The sequence below is a fragment of the Acartia tonsa genome, chromosome 15 (assembly GCF_053477335.1).
Source record: "Acartia tonsa isolate MP-2025a chromosome 15, ASM5347733v1, whole genome shotgun sequence".
NCBI classification, from domain to species: Eukaryota; Metazoa; Arthropoda; class Copepoda; order Calanoida; family Acartiidae; genus Acartia; species Acartia tonsa.
This window is the reverse complement of record NC_137274.1, coordinates 21,985,337-22,005,415: the sequence shown is the minus strand read 5'-3', so window position 1 is coordinate 22,005,415 and position 20,079 is coordinate 21,985,337.

Genomic DNA, 20,079 nt, shown 5'->3' with positions numbered 1-20,079 from the left:
TAACACATAATTTGAAGCATGGCTGAGAACCGGTTCTAATCCAGCAGCGGATGTTTGAATCAGGTTTGAAGCCATACACTGGAATAGCATATTTTCAAAACTAAATGTTCTCAGTAATTCTAAGTCAATTATCCTGAAATCTATGTGACCAGCACAGGGAGGGGACATTGGACTGTAAATTACAAGTTGTAACCCTAAGTTGTTTGAAACTTATGGTAAGTTGCAAAATTTTCGACCAACAATTTTGTACTTTATCATTTATTGTTCATTGTCTTATCCCTTAAATGCCTGCTGTGACCATGTGTGTGTTCTGTAACAGGTCAATCCTTAAAAACATATTCTAGGAGCAGGGCATATTTTTAAGGATTGACAGTGTGCTGTAATTTTGAACTGCCTTAAATATGATAAAAGATGAGAAATCTAGTCTATCACATCCCCCAAACAATTATTTTATCTTTATTTCAGTACAAAAAAGTCCTTTTTTTATATATATTATATTTATTAATTATTTAACATGTTTATTTTGTATGAAAATGGTGAAAAGAAAAATGCTACAAAAACTGCCACACACTATTATTACTATTGGATATATATATATTCTTCTTTTTCCCCCTACTTAGTGTATAAAGCAACCCTGCAAGAAATATACTGCTTTAACTACTCAAAGACTGCCACAAGCAGACCTAATACCCAAAATTTGAGGCCTCGAGCTTCAATAACAAAAAAGTTATAGACATTTCAAAATGATATTTTTAGAGCAAAGAAAATTTTGAAAGAATTCCAGCCTTTAGGAGTCCACGCTAAGTCCGCTGAACGACCAATCACAGCTGAGCATCTGTATTACTTACGTTAGTGTCATTATTTTCTGCTATGATTTAAACAGGATTTTTTAAAGAGATTTTGACTAAGAAAAGGGGTGTTTAAATTGTAAAAATGTTAATTAATATTGAAATTTCTAGCAAGAAAATCTTTCAAAATTTTCATTGTACCGAAAAAAAACATTTTAAAATGTCTGAAGGCTTCAAATTTTAGGTATGTGGTCTACTTGTGGCAGTCTTTCAGCAGTTAAAGCAGTGTATTTCTTGCAGGGTTCATTTGAAGAAAAGAAATGGAGCACTTGTCACATGTATTTTGGATAGGCACACACACACATTATGTGGATAGTTTAAATTAGAAAAAAGTCACCAAAACCATTGGGACATTGTCCCACACCCCTTGCTAAACAAACACACACAGACACTTAAAGTTGACCATTATATGAATTTTATCATTTTATTTTTGTTCCAAAATCAGGATCTTGGACAAAGAAGCCTTGGACAAAGTAGCTTCGGACAAAGTAGCTTCAGTACAAAGTAGCTTTGTCCAAGATCCCAAAATGAGTGTAAAAGAATGAAAGTTATATATGAAAAGATAACTTGTTGTGTAGATATTGATATAAAAAAATATATATTATTATGTATTCTTTGTTTTTTCATTTATTCTAACTTAATTTTGTTTTATTTAGCATCAAATTTTTTTTAAATCTTCTAAATAAAATAGAAAAATCTTTGAATTTTGGTAAATTTAAGTTTGAAAATTGTTTTTGGAATGTTGAGAATAAAAAAACATATTTGTAAGTAGCACTTAGTGTGTATTGAAGTGAAAAGTATTTATGAAAATCTTTCTACATAAATCACATGAAAAACATCCATTTTTTATAGGAGTATTCTGCCAATTTTTAACATCAGTTGGTCATAAGTAGGAAATTGATAAAAATTGCTTATTTAAGTAAGGATTTTGCAGCAAAAATATAAGATTTAAGTAAACAATTAACCCCAAAAATTGCTTATTTAAGTAAGAGTTTTGCAGCAAAAATGGAGGATTTAAGTAAGCAATTAACCCCAAAAATTGCTTGTTTAAGTAAGGGTTTTGCAGCAAAAATGGAGGATTTAAATAAGCAATTAACCCCAAAAATGGCCTATTTAAGTAAGGTTCTTACAGCAACAGTGGAGGATTTAAGTAAGCAATCAACCCCAAAAATAGCTTGTTTAAGTAAGGATTTTGCAGCAAAAATGGAGGATTTAAGTAAGCAATTAACTCCAAAAATAAGTAAGGATTTTTTTAGCAAAAATGGAAGATATAAGCAGTAAATTAATCACAAAAAAATTGCTTTTATAAGTAAGGATTTTGTAGCAAAAATGAAAGATATAAGTAGGAATTTGATCACAAAAATGTCTTGTTTAAGTATGGATTGTATAGCAAAAATGGAAGATTTTAGTAAGCAATCAACCAAAAATATTGCCTGAAATGGCTGAGAATGGATTAAATTGTGAGGACAAAAAATCCGGATTAAAATCTTAATCTGTCAGACATTTACCTCAAAAGCGTCCGATTTTGCTGATTCTTATCAGCCACCCTTATTTTTGGATTTTTATGGTTTTATAGGGCAATAAATCGGCAATTAAAATGGCACGTTAGTCCGACATTTCCGATTTAAGTAAGACACAAAAAAAATGTAAAGTGCTGATACAGAGATCACTAGGGTTGCTTAACTTCAGTGATCGGACGAGAACTGGTGCTTTTAACATAATTTGGCTGTAGACATTTTTATTATGTTTCTTTTTTAAAGCGAAGCTTTTCTATAATTAGGGTCAGTCCGTTCATATTCGAGGAAGTGGGGGAAACAGGTTTTTGGCTATTTTTATTATTTTCCACCGTATCTTTTGGTGTTTTTGGTCCGATTGTCAATACTTTTGTAGTTAAAGGTATAAAAATTAAATTTTACGTCGTTTAAAGAAAACATCAATGCATTAATATGCATAAAGCTATGAAATATATGATAGAGCTTTCGTGATTGTTATCTTTAAAATTAAAAAAAAATATTTCAACGAATGATCTTTAAAACTCCTTGTCAGTGTTTTTATTCACAGACGTATTTTCCTGTGCTTCTCTACTTAATCCGTGTTTACTATTCTTTATTACATCATCCATAAAAGCAAAGCTCTGTAGTTAAACAAGGATGAAAACATCCATAAAAGCGAAGCACTGAAACTGTAGGACAAACGGACATTAGCACCTGTAGAGTGTCAGAACTGAATAATCAGAATATAAATGTATACGAGTCGAAGCAAAGTTGTAAGTAAATTTGTTGAAAAACTGCCTGATACAGGATAATATATATAGACATACTTACATTTTTAGGACTTGATTATAGAGTTGCTTCGCTTATAACAATGTACTTTGTTGTCCCATGAATCAAAACTAAAAAATCAGAGTAATCGGAAGATTAGATCACATAAAAATTTGTTGTTAAAAAGTAAAAAAAAAACATATTTAAAATAACGTACGTACATTCTTGTAATGATTATAGAGTTGCTACGCTTTCTAAATCGTACCTAACTACTAAAGGAATCACCATGCAAAGTTTGAAATCAATAGGACAATTATAACATGCCTAAATTAACGAAAAAAGCTATCCGTCACGGACGTACTGACCTACCCAAATTATAGAAAAGCTTCTCTTTTAAAAATAAATCAAACGAATACTTTTAGATGTCAAAATTTAATAAGCAGTATTTTAATATAAATGTAGTTTTAAAATTTTACATAAGTTTGTTGAAACATTGCTTATTAGGACTTGATTATAGAGATCCTTCGATTAACATATAGTACCTTGAATCATTTATGTAAGAATCAGATATTTAGGAATTAGGATAATTATACTCGAGAAAAAAATTGGGATCTACTGCACTTCACGGTAAAATATTGCTGGTAACGAATATTGCCAAAAATCTATGAATTTTAAAGGCTGCTAGCTGTCAAACGGCTGAACGTACAGATCATATCCGCACACCATTTTAAGCGGTATAAGAAGGCCTACAAATAATCTGGAATAGGCACGAACTAATGATGCACAGGGAAAGCTTCACTGAAGAAAAAACAGGTAAAATAGGCCTTTTTCGCGCATTTCCTTGCACTGCGAGATAATTATGCATTATTGATTTATGGCTATTCCAGATTATTTGTAGACCTTCTTACGCTGCTTAAAACAGTGTTCAGGCATTATCTGTACGTTCAGCCGTTTGGCAGCTAGGAGCCTTTAAAATTCATAGATTTTAGGCAATATTCGTTACCAGCAATATTTTACCGTGAACTGCAGTAGATCCAAAAATTGTTCAAAAAATGTTAAAATACGATTATAGAGCTGCTACTCTTCCTAAATCGTACCTTATCGTTAAAGGAATCGCCATGCAAAGTTTGAAATTGATATGACAATTCTAACTGTTTAAAATTAACGATGAAAGCTAACCATTACAAGAAAAGAGTTAATTATAGGAAAGCTTAAAGCTTGCTTACAAAAAATAGGCTTTAGATTTTAACCTGCTTATTTTACCTAAACAGCGGACGGTCAGACAGACATTTGGAATTATAGAGTAGCTTTAAATTGGGAGAGGAGCAAAATTATCGCCTCTTTATGTTTAGAGTAAATAAAAATTTCAACTAGAGAAATAAAGTTTTAAGGAAATAAAAAAATCTACCAAAATGCAAAAGTCGTCTTCCTTATAAAAAAAATACAAATTTTTAGAACATACTGAAAAAATCACAAAACCTACTATTGAATATATGTAGAATTTAAAAATCAGAGACCTAAAGGGATAAGACAATGGCTGATAAATTGATGTACAGCATCCCCAATGATGATACACATGAATGGCCCTTCTGTAGATTACAATTGGTAGTTGAAACGTTTGGACACTCAACTAAATAAATCAAAATTATATAAAAGTCCCAAAGTTGCTAAGCCAACGAATAAGAAAAAAATACTATAAAACTTTGGGGACTAGTGTAATAAACAGCCCATTGTCCCCTCCCTCCATTGTATAAAATTTCAACTTAGTGTTACTTTAACTTTAGCAAGGCATTTAATGTGACTTCTTAAAGGAGAAGATCATTTTTTAATTCTCTAAAAATATGTAATAGTTATTTATTGCATCGTATTATAGACAGCGGAAATTGAAAAATTACAAGATTAATACCAGTTTTGTTAGACCTGGGGGGCCGAAAAAACGGTTAACAAAACTGGTATTAATTTTTATTATTTTTACTCTAATATTCGTGGAAAATTGTCTGTAATACGATGCTATACATGATTTTGTCAGTATGGCTGAGAGCCGGTTCTAATCCAGGGGATATTTATCGGATTATTACACTAGTCCCCAAAGCTTTATAATATCTTATTAGTTTGCCTAACAACCTTGAGGACTTCTATTAAATTTTCATTAGTTGGTTCATTAAGTTGAGTGTCCAAAGGTTTCAACCACTAATTGTAATCTACAGAAGGGGTAATTTCATGTTTCATCATTGGGAATGTACATCAATTTATCAACTTTTGTCTTATCCCTTTAGATCCCTGAGTTTTATATATTTCTCTATAACATCGTATTATAGACAGCTTTCCGCGGACAGAATGCGGATAGCATGGCTGAAAACCGGTTCTAATCCAGCGGTTATTAAGCGGTTTATTCAAGCCAGCTAGATCCTAGAAATCCGCAGTGTAGATATATTTAATTTTTGGGGTGTTCACTTAATATTCAGGGATCTAAAGGGATAAGACAATGGCCGATAAATTCATGTACATCCCCAATGATGATACACAAAATTATCCCTTTCTTAAAAGCGAACCTCTAAAACGGTAAGACAAACGAACATTCACATGTGTAGAGTGTCAGAATCTATATGTATAAGTCAGAACAAAATTGTAGGTAAATTGGTTTTCAAAATTGTTAATAATTGTAATATCCAGAAGGGGTAATTTTGTGTATCATCATTGGGGATGTACATAAATTTATCGAACACAGTAAAAGTGTCTGAATTTATAGTGACCTCTCATTGGCTAATTTTTTTTGTTACGTCATAATCAGTGAGACACTTTTACTGTGTTCAAATTTATCGGTCATTGTCTTATCCCTTTAGATCCATGAGAATAAAGCAAAACTATTTAATGTTCATGTTCTACATATTTACATCTATATAATAAAAATAGAGAGAGAGAAAGAAAGGGAGAGAGAGAGAGAGGGAGAGAGAGAGATAGATATATAGAGAGAGGGAGAAAGAGAGAGAGAGAGAGAGAGAGAGAGAGAGAGAGAGAAAGAGAAAGAGAGAGAACGAGAGAGAGAGAGAGAAAAAAGAGAAAGAGAGAGAGAGAGAGAGAGAAAGAGAAACAGAGAAAGAGAGAAAAAGAAAGAGTGAGAAAAAGAGAGATAAGGTGTCATAAGGAAGACAAAGAAAGTCCCACAAAAAAATCAGCATGTTACGTCATAAAAACGAGGGATTATCCATCTCTTTTTTAGGGGTTTTCTTTCCCTCTCCTCCTCTCCTCATCCCTCATTTTTATGACGTCATTGAGGGACTTTTTTCGTCTTCGACAATGGACTATAAATTGACATATTTATTATATCCTTAATGATAATAAACAAAACAACCCTTTCTGTAGAATAAAATTTCCGGCTTTGGTCTCAGATAAAAAAAAGTCCAAAATCAACCCACCTTAATGTCCATCCATAATTTTGAGCTTTACTACTTATGGATGTTGTCATCCTTGTTATTAATATCTATTAAGTATACTGGTACCCAAAGTCTTATAATAAGTATATATAAGTCTCATCTTGTTTGATTGTATTAAATTAATATTTAATCTAAAGAAGGGGTATTTAAGTTAAATGTACATCAATTTATCGTCCATTGTCTTATCCTTTAAGTTTTTCTATGATTAGAGTATGTCCGTCCGTACGGGTAGCTTTTTTCGTTAATGTAAGCATGTTAGAATTTTCCTATCGATTTCAAACTTTGCATGGCGATTATTATAAGTAAGTAGTTATTCAGGTACGATTTAGAAAGCGTAGCAACTTTCTAATCGTTGCCAGAAAGATTTTTAACTTTTTCATAACAACACATTTTTATGTGATTTTACTTACAATTTTGTTTCGACTTTTATACTTTGTTATTCTGATAATTCAGTTCTGACACTATACAAGTATAAATTTTCTTTTTTACATCCATTTCAGTGCTTCGCTTTTATGGATGTTATCATCTTTGTTCAAAGTATCTATCATTATGACTATCTATCTATCTATATATTGGTCTTTCTATCTATCTATCTATCAATCTATCTATCTATCTATCTATTTTTTATCTTCTAACTTTCTTTTTATCCATCTTTCTATCTATCTATCTATCCATCTATCTATCTATCTATCTATTTATCATTTATTATCGTTTTTATGGATGTTGTCATCCTGGTTGTTATTATGATTCTTAATTAAAATAGCTTTATTGATTTAATAAAATAAATCATTAAAAATATGTCACAAGTTTAAATCTTAAAGCCAAAGCATATTTATTCAAATACTTAAGTTAGAAATGTTCGTAGGTGATTTGACTTTTGTGATTTGGGACATAGTGCATTTAATTACCCTAGGTTAGGTAACTTCATTTCACTTTTCAACAAAATCTAAAATGCAGCCGTTTTTGCAGGAGGTACCATTTTCTGTGAAAATTTTAGAGGAAAATTAAACAGTTTTTACTACTTAATTTCTACTTCTATTTTTTACTGAAGAAAAAATTCTTTTGGGTATTCACAGAATCATTGTTGCTACTTAATTTTATCAAAAAAAATTTAAAAACTAAGCCATAACAGCCGATTTTTCATTTTGTTCAATATGGCTAAAATCAAAATTTCAAAGCTTAAAAATGTTGTTTATTATTGAAAATAAATAGCAGTTTATAAGGACTTTTTTGCATCCATCTTCTCACTTAACAGGAAAAAAAATTGTATCAATTTTTAAGTTTTGACATAAAAAGTTATGAAAAAATAAAAATAATAATTTTTTAAAAGTACTAAACAGGCTATTCATCAAAACTCTCATCAAAGCAATACTGATAATGCTCCTTTGAAAAAAGATTCTTATAAATTTTGTTAACATTTACCAAATTTTTACTCCTATTTAAAAACATTGAAATTAGCAAAGAAAATTTAATTATTGATATAGTATGACTTTACTGAAATGCTTAGGGAGAGCGGGGACAATAGGCTGTTTATTACTCTAGTCTCCAAAGTTTAACAATAACGTTTCCTTATTCGTTGGCTTAACAACTTTGGGAACTTTTAATGAATGTTGATTGGTTGATTCTTTAAGATGTGTGTTCAAACGTTTCAACCACTATTTGTAATATATTGTCTATCTGTCTGTCTGTATATTTGTGTATCTCTCTGCCTATTTGTCTATCTGTCTGTCTATCTGTATATCTATCTCTCTGTATATCTGTCTATCTATCTGTCTGTATATCTGTCTGTCTATATGTCTGTATATCTGTCTGTCTATCAGTCTGTCTATCTGTCTGTCTATATGTCTGTCTATATGTCTGTCTATCTGTCTGTCTATCTGTCTGTCTATATGTCTGTCTATCTGTCTGTCTATCTGTCTGTCTATCTGTCTGTCTATCTGTCTGTCTATCTGTCTGTCTATCTGTCTATCTGCCTGTCTATCTGTCTGTCTATCTGTCTATCTGTCTGTCTATCTGTCTGTCTATCTGTCTGTCTATCTGTATATCTATCTGTCTGTCTATCTGTATATCTATCTCTCTGTATATCTGTCTGTCTATCTGTCTGTATATCTGTCTGTATATCTGTCTGTATATCTTTCTGTATATATGTCTGTCTATCTGTCTGTCTATATGTCTGTCTATATGCCTGTCTATCTGTCTGTCTATCTGTCTGTCTATATGTCTGTCTATATGCCTGTCTATCTGTCTGTCTATCTGCCTGTCTATCTGTCTGTCTATCTGTCTGTCTATCTGTCTGTCTATCTGTCTGTCTATCTGTATATCTATCTCTCTGTCTATCTGTGTCTATCTATCTGTCTGTCTATTTGTCTTTCTATCTGTCTGTCTATCTGTCTGTCTATCTGTCTGTCTATCTGTCTGTCTATCTGTCTGTCTATCTGTCTGTCTATCTGTCTGTCTATCTGTCTGTCTATCTGTCTGTCTATCTGTCTGTCTATCTGTCTGTCTATATGTCTGTATATCTGTCTGTCTATCTGTCTTTACATCTGTCTGTTTATCTGTGTCTATCTGTCTGTCTATCTGTCTGTCTATCTGTCTGTCTATCTTTCCGTCTATCTGTCTGTTTATCTGTCTGTCTATCTGTCAGTCTATATGTCTGTCTGTATATCTGTGTATCTCTCTGTCTATTTATCTATCAGCTATCTATCTCTCTGTACTTACATGTTACATCTTAGTAAATTGTGCCTATAACCAGAGTGTCAAAGTGTATAACAAAAAAAAACTAGGCGTATATTTCAGAGCTGTATCTTTAAATCATTTCAATGGTGCGCCAAATCGAGGTGAGCTAACTTTCTACTAATGAGAGCACAGCATTTTATAAAATGCGATTTGGCGCACCATTGAAATGATTTAAAGAACCAGCTCAGATGCAAAACTTTGGGGACTTATTATATAACTTTTGGGACTTTTTATAAAAACTGTATTATGTTACATCTTAGTAAATTGTAGGTATACCCATCATGTCAAAGTATATAACAAAAAACTAGAGGCGTAAATTCAAAAGTGCAAATGTCAATTAAAGGACACGAAAATTTATTAAAAGTAAATCAGTTTTTAAAAAGCTAAGCTTTTCTATAATTAGGGTCGGTCCGTCCGTACGTAACTAAAAGCTTTTTTCGTTGATTTAGGCATGTTAGAATTGTCCTATCGATTTCAAACTTTGCATGGTGATTCTTGTAGTAGTTAGGTACGATTTAGAAAGCATAGCAACTCTATAATCGTAACCAGAAGGTAAATACGTTCATTTTAAACATGACTATTTTTAACTTTTTAGAATGATACTAAATTTTTGTATATCTATCCATCGGCGTTGCTACAAAAGACCAACTCTACAAAAGACCAACTCTACAAAAGACCAACGCCTACAAAAGACCAACTCTACAAAAGACCAACGCCTACAAAAGACCAACGCCTACAAAATACCAACGCCTACAAAAGACCAACACCTACATAAGACCAACAACTACAAAAGGGTCAATTTTTTAAAAGCAAGGTTGTATCGGGTTCGAAACTATTCCGTTACGTAGCCAACACAGACTTTGGACAAACTGTCGGACGGAATTTTGAAATTCAGCCGGTGGACAAAGTTATTCAAGAAAGAAATTTCGGTTTTGAATTTTGTCCTTGTGTTTTAATCGCCATATTGGATATGTTAACAGTACAATTCAACGTCAGAATCCTATCTATCTATATATAAAAAAAAACTTATAAATTGTTCATATATATTGTAATTTTATGCACTGATTTCTTTTGTATTGAAATTTTGAAAATAAAAACATAAATAAAGGAACTTGATATTTTTTACAGTGTTAGTAGGATAGAGTGGACATTGGGCTGTTTGCACTGATTGTAATCTGTAATTTTGTGTATCATCATTGGGGATATACACATCAATTCATCAGCCATTGTCTTATCCCTTTAGATCTCTGAAATGAAGTAGCTTGAGTTTTTTTAATGTGTTAGCAGTAGTTGATACATGAATTTTTTTGGAACACAGTAATAGTGTCTGACTGATTATGACGTAACAAAAAAAATTAGCCAATGAGAGGCCACTATAAATTTTACCATTGGTCAATAACGGCCTCTCATTGGCTGATTTTTTTTGTTACGTCATAATCAGTCAGACACTATTACTGTGTTCATTTTTTTGGTATATCATCGATTTTCTTTAGAGTCCCTCCCCTCCCCCCTCCAGGGACGTTTAGGGGGGGAGGGTAAAGGGTAGATTTTTTTATTTTTAAATAAAAAAGATAAAATAAAAAAGCTTGCCTATTTGATATATATGTTCAAACTGTTTGGACACTTAACTTAATGAACAAACCAATCAAGTCCCCAAGGTTGTAAAGCCAATGAATAAGAAAACGTTATTATAAGACTTTGGGGACTAGTGTTATAAACACCCTCCCTGGTAAGGGGGAGTAGTTTTGTCAATCAAAAACTTTTTATTTAAACAAATTTTACCAAAAGTCCTTTTTTATTGGCTTCCGAACCCCTACACAGGTTATTATAAAGATAGATAGATTGAAGGATAGATAGATAGGTAGATAGATAGATAGTTGAAACGTTTGGACACTTAACCTTTATGAGCAATCCAACCAAATTTTTTAGACACTTTGTCCAGTTACGTTAAATTGTCCTATGGATCTTAATCTTTGGATAATGATTCCTGTGACAGTTTGGTATTAATTTTGAATCGTAACAAGTCTATAATCGTTACCATAAAATATGTTGATTGGTAACTTTTTTGACAAATTTTTCTGTATAATATGTAATTTTGTGTGGGAATGTCATCCATTTATTGGCCATTGTCTTATCCCTTTAGATTCTACTTTTCCGGACCACCAACCCTATGAGTCGACCCCTGCATTTTTTTCAATTTTAGTTGTAAAATAATTTTGAGAGGGGGACATTTTTTTATGGATTTATTTGTTTGTGAGGGTGGTGGTGACATCCCCTAAAATAGTTTTAACCTTCCAATGACCTATCAGAAGCTACATTTTAAAGAAATACCATATCGGTTCAGTGGTTAGCGAGATCCTTCAGTACAGAAAAACACACATACAAACAGACAAACATCATGTTACTTTTTAAAAAGTTTTGACAAATTTTATTTTATTATTTGATTTTTTAATGTAGCAATATAATAAAGGGAATATATATATATAGGGATCTAAAGGGATAAGACAATGGTACATAAATTGAGGTAAATCCCCAATGATAATTTACAAAATTATCCCTTCTGTAGATAACAATGAGTGGTTGAGACTTTTGGACACTAAACATAGTAAACCAACGAATTAAAAGTCCTTCAAAAGGCATCTAAGTTGTAATGTCAACGAATAAGAAAACATTATCATAAAACTTTGGAGAACTTTTGCGAAAAACAGCACATTGTCCTCCCTCTCTCTCTCTCTCTCATTGGAATTTGACTGTAAACTTATTTAAAAAATACGTTCTCATAATTGTTGACATAAAAAAATTACTTAAATTTTCATTGGTCTATTCAAGCTAACAGTTTAAGCAATAACTTTAATTTACAGTTCTTCAGTACAGAAAAACATACAAACAATATGTTACTTTTTTTTAAGTTTTGACAAATTTTATTTTGTTATTTTATTTAGCGATAAAGGGAATTAATACAATACAGGGATCTAAAGGATAAGACAATGGCCAATAAATTAAGGTACATTACCAATTATGGTACACAAATTTACCCCTTCTGTACATTACAATTAGTGGTTGACACGTTTGTATACTCACTTTAATTTACCAATCAATAAGAAGTCTCCAAAGTTGTTAAGCCAACTAATAAGAAAAAGTTATTATAAAACTTTGGGGACTAGTGTAATAAACAGCCCATTGTCCCCTCTCTCTTTAATAATATATAGTTCAATGTCAATCCCATTCCTATAAGTCATTAGATGGTTTTAGGCTATTTTATTTATATAAATAAGTCTGGGTATGGTTTTAGGCTATTTTTCTGCCCTTCCATGTCCCTTTGAATATAGAGCCTCTAGATGCTAGGGGCGAAGTTACTAGTGTCAAGTAATGAATAAATTTTCATAGTTTTGTGCTATTACTAAAAATCTTTTCTTGGGTTCTTAATGCGACAAAACTCTTAACAAATTGATGTTTAAATTATAATATCTCAGTACTAGCGGCTACGCCCCTAGAGGCCTCTAGTGGCACCTTAAATGTTTTTTTTTGTTTTATTTTAGATATCTAATTTGAGAAATAATTGTCTATATTGCGTTCTCGATTTTTTGGGATTTCTCTTGGGAGGGTGGTGGTACCCTCCTCTAAAATAGTTATAAACCTTCCCGGGACCTATGAGAAGCTACCCTGTTAAACAGAACCCAACCGGTTCAGCGGTTAGCGAGATACTTTGGTACAGACAAACAAAAAGGCTAACAAACAGACTGATAAACAGACAAACAAACAAACAAACATACAAACAAGCAGACAAACAAACAGACAGAAAAACAAACAGACAGACAAACAAACATACAAACAGACAAACATCCTGTTACTTTATTATAAGGATATATGCTATATCGTTTGGCGAAACTTTCATAAAAGAAGAAAAAAAGAAAATGTTACTTCAATTAGGAAACTTTGGCCATATAATTCATTAATTTTTAATTTGTTATCCTTTTTTAGGTGACACTTTTCCAGTATGGCTTCGAAACCGATTATTATCCACTGGATTAGAACCTTTTCTTAGCCGTAGTGAAAAATCATTTATCGCATAAAAATTAAGTTTTCTATGAATATAAATAAAGTCTGTGCCCTCGGCACCTCAGGGCTAACAAAACTGCTTTTAACCTTATTCTTGTATATTTTTATATCCGCGTAAAGCTGTTTCTATTCTGATGCGATAAATTATAAACTATTACTAGATTCGTACTTTTTAAAAAAATTCTCGTACATTTTTGGTCTACAAAGTTTGTGTAACCGCCAATTTAAAAAGAGCGCAATTTTATTAACTCACTGCAATAGAGACAAATTTTCACACCTTGCGGCATTCTCGCTGTTGGTTAATTTTGCCAACAAAAAATTAACTTATTGCAATAGAGACAAATTTCCACACCTCACAGCACTCATGCTGTTGGTTAATTTAGCAATAAAATTTAAAAAGAAAGCAATTTTATTTAGAGACAAATTTCCGCACCCAGTTGGATGCTGTTGGATAATTTTGCACAGATAAATTAAAAAGGGAGCTATTTTATTCAGAGACAAATTTCCACACATTGCAGCACTCACCCTCTTGGTTAGTTTTGCAAAAAAAAATAGCGCAATTTTATTAACTCACTGCAATAGAGACAAATGTTGGCTAAATTTTTGAAAAAGAAAAAAATTAAAAATAGCCCAATTTAATTCAATTTCAAGAATAAGGTACAGCAAAATAAATCTTAAATAATATTTGGGGGACAGATAAAACATTGTCAATTCTACTATGTGTTGCCCCCAATGAGCTCAAAATCAGGTTTTGTGATTTCCAAAAAATATTATTTCATTGTTGGTAAAAGCTTATTAACTCTCTGCAATAGAGACAAATTTCCAAACCCAAGGGCACTCACTCTGAAGGCTAATTTTTCATAAAACAAGTATCAAAATGAGCGCAATTTTATACTATTTTTTTAATACGGTATAGCAAAAAAATCTTAAGTAATATTTGGGGGCCAGATAAAAAGGATTTTAATTCTACTATGCGTTGACACCAACAGCAGCTGAAAATCACATATAGGTTTCATGATTTTTTTTTAATTAATTTCGCTGTTCCTATAAGCTAATAAAAGCTGCAAGTCATGCTTATGGTTAATTTTGCACAAAAAATAACATCAAGTTGAAAGTTTCAAAGCATCTTATAATGCCTATAAAAAATGATGTCATACTGGCCTACCATAGGTCAATTATAATGTATACTGCCCATCATTGGTTATTTGTATTATATGATCTCATTTTTTATAGCTGCTTAAAAATTTACTTGCGGTTGGTGGAAGGGAGGGAGGTAGATGTGAGGGGCTGTGTTGAGTTAGAAATAGGCAGGGAAAGAAGGGATATTGGACTGTAAATTACTGTTGTTGGTACCTAAAGTTTTATAACTAGGTTATCTTGCTAAAATACTTTCCAGAAATATGTCCCCTTCCTCTTGGTTATAATATATTTTTATAGAGAAGCTACTCTATAATTCACTTTGTCTGTTTGTCCATTCAACATAATCCTATGGTGTATATATGCTTTTCCAAGCTGCTATTTAAAATAGACAGATTGATTTGTTTTTAAAAATATTACCTTTAAAATAATAATGATTTACTTATTCTGTTGGTTTGTCAGTCATGCAAAAAAATTTTAAAAGAAATTAATGCAAAATCACATGTAAAAGGTTATGTAATTTTTTTTCCAACAAGCATCCTAGCTTGTGACTACGAAACTTTAGAAACTCTGTACGTATGTTGTATTTTCATCTTTTGTAATTTTTGCTTTAGTTATACCTGCAGTATTAGTCTGAATGATTATGTGCCTGCTTGCTTTGGGAAGATTTTAGGTTTGAATCTGGTCCATACATTATTTTAGAGACAGAAAAAATTGTATCTGGCACATGGCACTAATAAGTAGGAGTATGGGAAATGCCTTGGTCCACAACAGTTGCAACTTATTACCATGCAAAGGGTTGTCTGTTAGATGCTACTTACCTAATATCCAATAGTGACCGTTGCTCAACACGTAGCGCATGCTTGTCATCAGGAAGGTGATAGGTTTGAATCTTGGTCCGACACCGCGGCATAACTAAAGTTGTTAAAAATGGTTCCTACTGCTACTATGTCAGATGCACAATGTAAACAGTTAGAGTGGATGGAATGCCTTGGCCCAAAACAGGCGCAACTTGCTATCTTGCACAGTTAGGACTTCTCAGACAAAGGTAGTGCATCTCAGAGAGTTGGTTGTCTGATGGGTGAATGGACACTAGCCCCATAGAGTCATAACTCTTAATATCCAATAGTGGGCAATACAATATGCATTCAATTAGAACAAAATAGTTAGTAGGTATGGTTGTTGTTATTCTTGTTTTACTTTGAGGTTGGTTCATTAAAGTAAAACAATAGAGGTGGAAGAGAACTGTATGTCTCCACCCCAAGGACCCTGTGCCAACTTTTGATTGGGTTTTTGAAAATCAACCATTAGCATCAGGAGTATTGATGCAGCAAAGTTGCTTCAAAAGAGCAGAAAGCAATTTTCTAGCAGGCAAAGGTCTCCCTTCAAGGGGAACCAGGTAGTTGTCTGGTTATACATCTATATTCATAGATCTTTTATCGGTTCTAAGCTGGATCTATAAATCATTTAGTCATGCTGGCTTCACTGCCAGTGCTGCCAATATAACATTGATTTTAAAATCAAAACGGCACTGGTGAGTTGGGAAACACCCACCGACTCACTGGCATCACATTATGACTACTGCCACTAAGCTGGTGGGTGTTTCCAAAGTGTTTCCCAACTCACCACTGCCATTATGACTTTAAAAATGGGGTATTGTCCCTTATGTGAAAACTCCTCTTAATGGGCATTTCATTGCATTTTCATGGTAGCTTTTAACAGGTTAGGTTAGGTTAGGTAATTGCCCTGCAGGGCTAGGCAATTGGCCCTGCAGGGATAGAGCCCCAAACAGGGACTAGAAGTAGGAGAAAAGCTACTGGGAAAAAAGACAAAATGTCCCTTAAGTGGTGTTGCCGTCAAATGGACAATACCCCAAAAATGCTATTAGGTGAGCCACTTTCAAAATCAGCTCACTAGAAGCATCAGCAGTGGCATCGCTGTTATTTAAAGATCCAGCTCTGTTTTTCATTATTGAACCAATGATGTAGGATAACAGGATGTGTATTTTATAATAGAGTAATTAAAGATCCAGCTCTGTTTTCTTTATTGAACCAACACTAAAGGTTAGCAGGGTGTGTATTTTATAATAGAGTATTTAAAGATCCAGCTCTGTTTTCTTTATTGAACCAACACTAAAGGTTAGCAGGGTGTGTATTTTATAATAGAGTATTTAAAGATCCAGCTCTGTTTTTCTTTATTGAACCAACACTAAAGGTTAGTAGGGTGTGAATTTTATAATAGAGTATTTTGTTAAACCCATGATGTTGGTTAGCCTGGTGTGAATTTTATAATAGAGTATTTTATTAAACCCATGATGTATTATCTGGGTGTGAATTTTATAATAGATTATTTTATTAAACACCATGATGTAGGTTAGCAGGGTGTGAATTTTATAATAGAGTATTTTATTAAACCCATGATGTAGGTTAGCGGAGTGTGAATTTTATAATAGAGTATTTTATTAAGTCCATAATGTAGGTTAGCGGGGTGTGAATTTTATAATAGAGTATTTTGCTGCTATTTTGCTGGAGAGATAGAGAGAGAGGAAAGGGTGAAAGAGACACTGTTATTTAAAGTTCCAGCTCTGATTTTCTTTATTGAACCCACAATACAGATTAGCGTGGTGTGAATTTTATAACAGAGTATTTTGACAGAGAATGAGAAAGATAGGGAGAGAGAGAGAGGAAGGGGCGAAAGAGAAAGGATAATATACACTGTTATTTAAAGATCCAGCTCTGTTTTACTTTATTTAACCAGCACTAAAGGTTAGCGGCGGGGTGTGAATTTTATAATAGAATATTTAACAATTCAGCTCTGTTTTTCTTTATTAAACCTACGATGTAGGTTAGCGGGGTGTGAATTTTATTCAACCCATTATGTTGGTTAGCGGGGTGTGAATTTTATAATAGAGTATTTTGCCGCTAACATTTCCATGCGGGATAAAAACAATTACTTACTACGCTAATGAGAGAGAGAGAGAGAGACAGAGAGAGAGACAGAGAGAGAGAGAGAGAGAGAGAGAGAGAGGGAGAGAGAGAGAGGGAGAGAGAGAGAGAGATAGAGAAAGAGAGATGTATAATAGAACAACATAAAACACAATTTTGACGGAATAATATGAAAACAGAGTGAGAGAGAGAGAGAGAGAGAGAGAGAGAGAGAATAGGGAGGGGAGAGAAAGAGAGAGACAGAGAAAGAGAATACAAAGCATATAACACAATCTTGACGGAATAATGAAAACAGAATAAGAAAGATAGATAGATAGATAGAGAGAGAGAGAGAGAGAGAGAGGGGGAGAGAGAGAGAGAGAGAGAGATATAATAGGACAAAATAAAACAAAATTTTGACGGAAGAGTATAATAAACAGAGAGAAAGAGAAAGAAGGAGAAAGAGAGGGGAGGGATAGGGAGAGAGAGGATAATACACAATTTTGACGGAATAATGAAAACAGAATAAGAATGAGAGAGACAGAAATGCATATAGTGAGAGAGACAAAGAGAGAGAGCGAAAGAAAAAAAGAGAGAACTATTCTTTATGAGAAAAAAAGGGGAATAAATTCTACGGAAGATTTTCAAATTTATAAGTTAGTCTTATTTCTACTTTCCTACTTAATGAATACAAATAATACAAAGTAGAATGATGTCTGTGTGTCTTTGTGTTAGATTGATAGATAGATAGATAGATAGATGGATAGATAGATAGATAGATAGATAGATAGATAGATAGATAGATAGATAGATGGATAGATAGATAGATAGATAGATAGATAGATGGATAGGTAGATAGATAGATGATAGATAGATAGATAGATAGATAGATAGATAGATAGATGGATAGATGGATAGATGGATAGATAGATAGATAGATAGATAGATAGATAGATAGATAGATAGATAGATAGATAGATAGATAGATAGATGGATAGATGGATAGATATATAGATAGATAGATATATAGACAGATAGATAGATAGATTTCTACCTTTTCTTTTATATAAAGTAGTAAGATTTTTTGTCTGAAGCTTAAGATTTCAATAATTGCAGAACTGATTTAGTTCTCCCTTTTAGGGAAGCTTCACATAGGTCTGGGGATGGTTATAGGCTATTTTGATTTTATATTTAAGCTTTGGGATGACAACATCTATAAAAGCGAAGCTCTGAAACGGTATGACAGACGAACATTAATTCTTGTAGAGTGTAAGAAATTAATGATAATGATATTAGATTTTGATTAAAATGATAATGCAAAATTGCTTAAATATAGGATACTGTTTAAGGACATACTTAATTTTTAAGCCTTTATGATGGAGTTGCTTCGCTTATAAAATTTCAAAAATGAAACTGGTTATGATTATAGAGTTGCTTTGCTTCCTAATCCGTACCTAACTTTTACAAGAATCGTCATACAAAGTTTGGAATCCATGGAACAATTCTTACATGCCTAAATTAATGATAAATTACTAACCATTACGGAAGGACGCATGGACATAACGAAATTATAGCAAAATGTGTCGTTTTTTTAAAAAAAAATCAAACGTTTTGTTAAAGTTAAGCTTACTTAAGTTGAAGCATTATGTATAACAATTCTTATAATAAAATAACAGGATGTTTGTCTGTCTGTACTGTAGAATCTCGCAAACCGCTGAACCGATCGGGTTCTCCTTTACAGAGTAGCTTGTCCTGGGAAGGTTACTAACTATTTTTTCTTTTTCTTTTTAAATCTAAAATAAAAAAAAATTGGATTATTGAATTCAAAACCTTCCCCTTAAGTGCCCCTAGAGGCCTTCAGCTTGACATACTTTTTATAAAAACTTACATTATAATTGAGTTGGTTCGCTTTGAACTTTGTGTTTTGTTGTCCTAAGAATCATTATTTTAAAATAACTTTCTGGTTATAGATTTGCTACTAGAAAGTGAGAGAGGGGACATTGGGCTGTTTATTTCACTCGTCCCCAAAGTTTTGTAAGAACTTTTTCTAATTCGTTGCCTCAACAACTTATTATTTCACTTTGAGTCTCCAAACGTTTCAACCACTTATGGTAAACTACAGACCGGGTAATTTTGTAAATCATCATTGGGGAAATACTTACATTTATCGGCCACTTCCTTATCCTTTTAGATCCCTGAAATATAATATCTATTATATCCCACAATGATGATACACAAAATTACTCCTTCTGTAGATTACAATTAGTGGTTGAAACGTATTGATACTCAACTTATTGAACCAACCAATCAAAATTCATTAAAAGTTCCTAAAGTTGTTAAGCCAATGAATAAGAAAATTTTATCATAAATCTTTGGGGACTAATGTAATAAACAGCCCATTGTCCCCTTCTTTCCTGTTAGGATTTACAGAAATACGGTTAACGCGATAATTCAGATATTTATCTTTAATAGCAGATGAGAAAGAAACAGACAGGGATCTGAAGAGATAAGATAATGGAAGATAAATTGATACAAAACTCAAATATTATAAAAAAAACTTACTCCCTATATGTTGATTAAAATTAGGACATGATTAATTGTTACAGCCAAATCAAGTTTTCTTAAAAGTCCCCAAAGTATTTAAAACCTTATATAATTTACAGTTCAATGACCCAAGGAG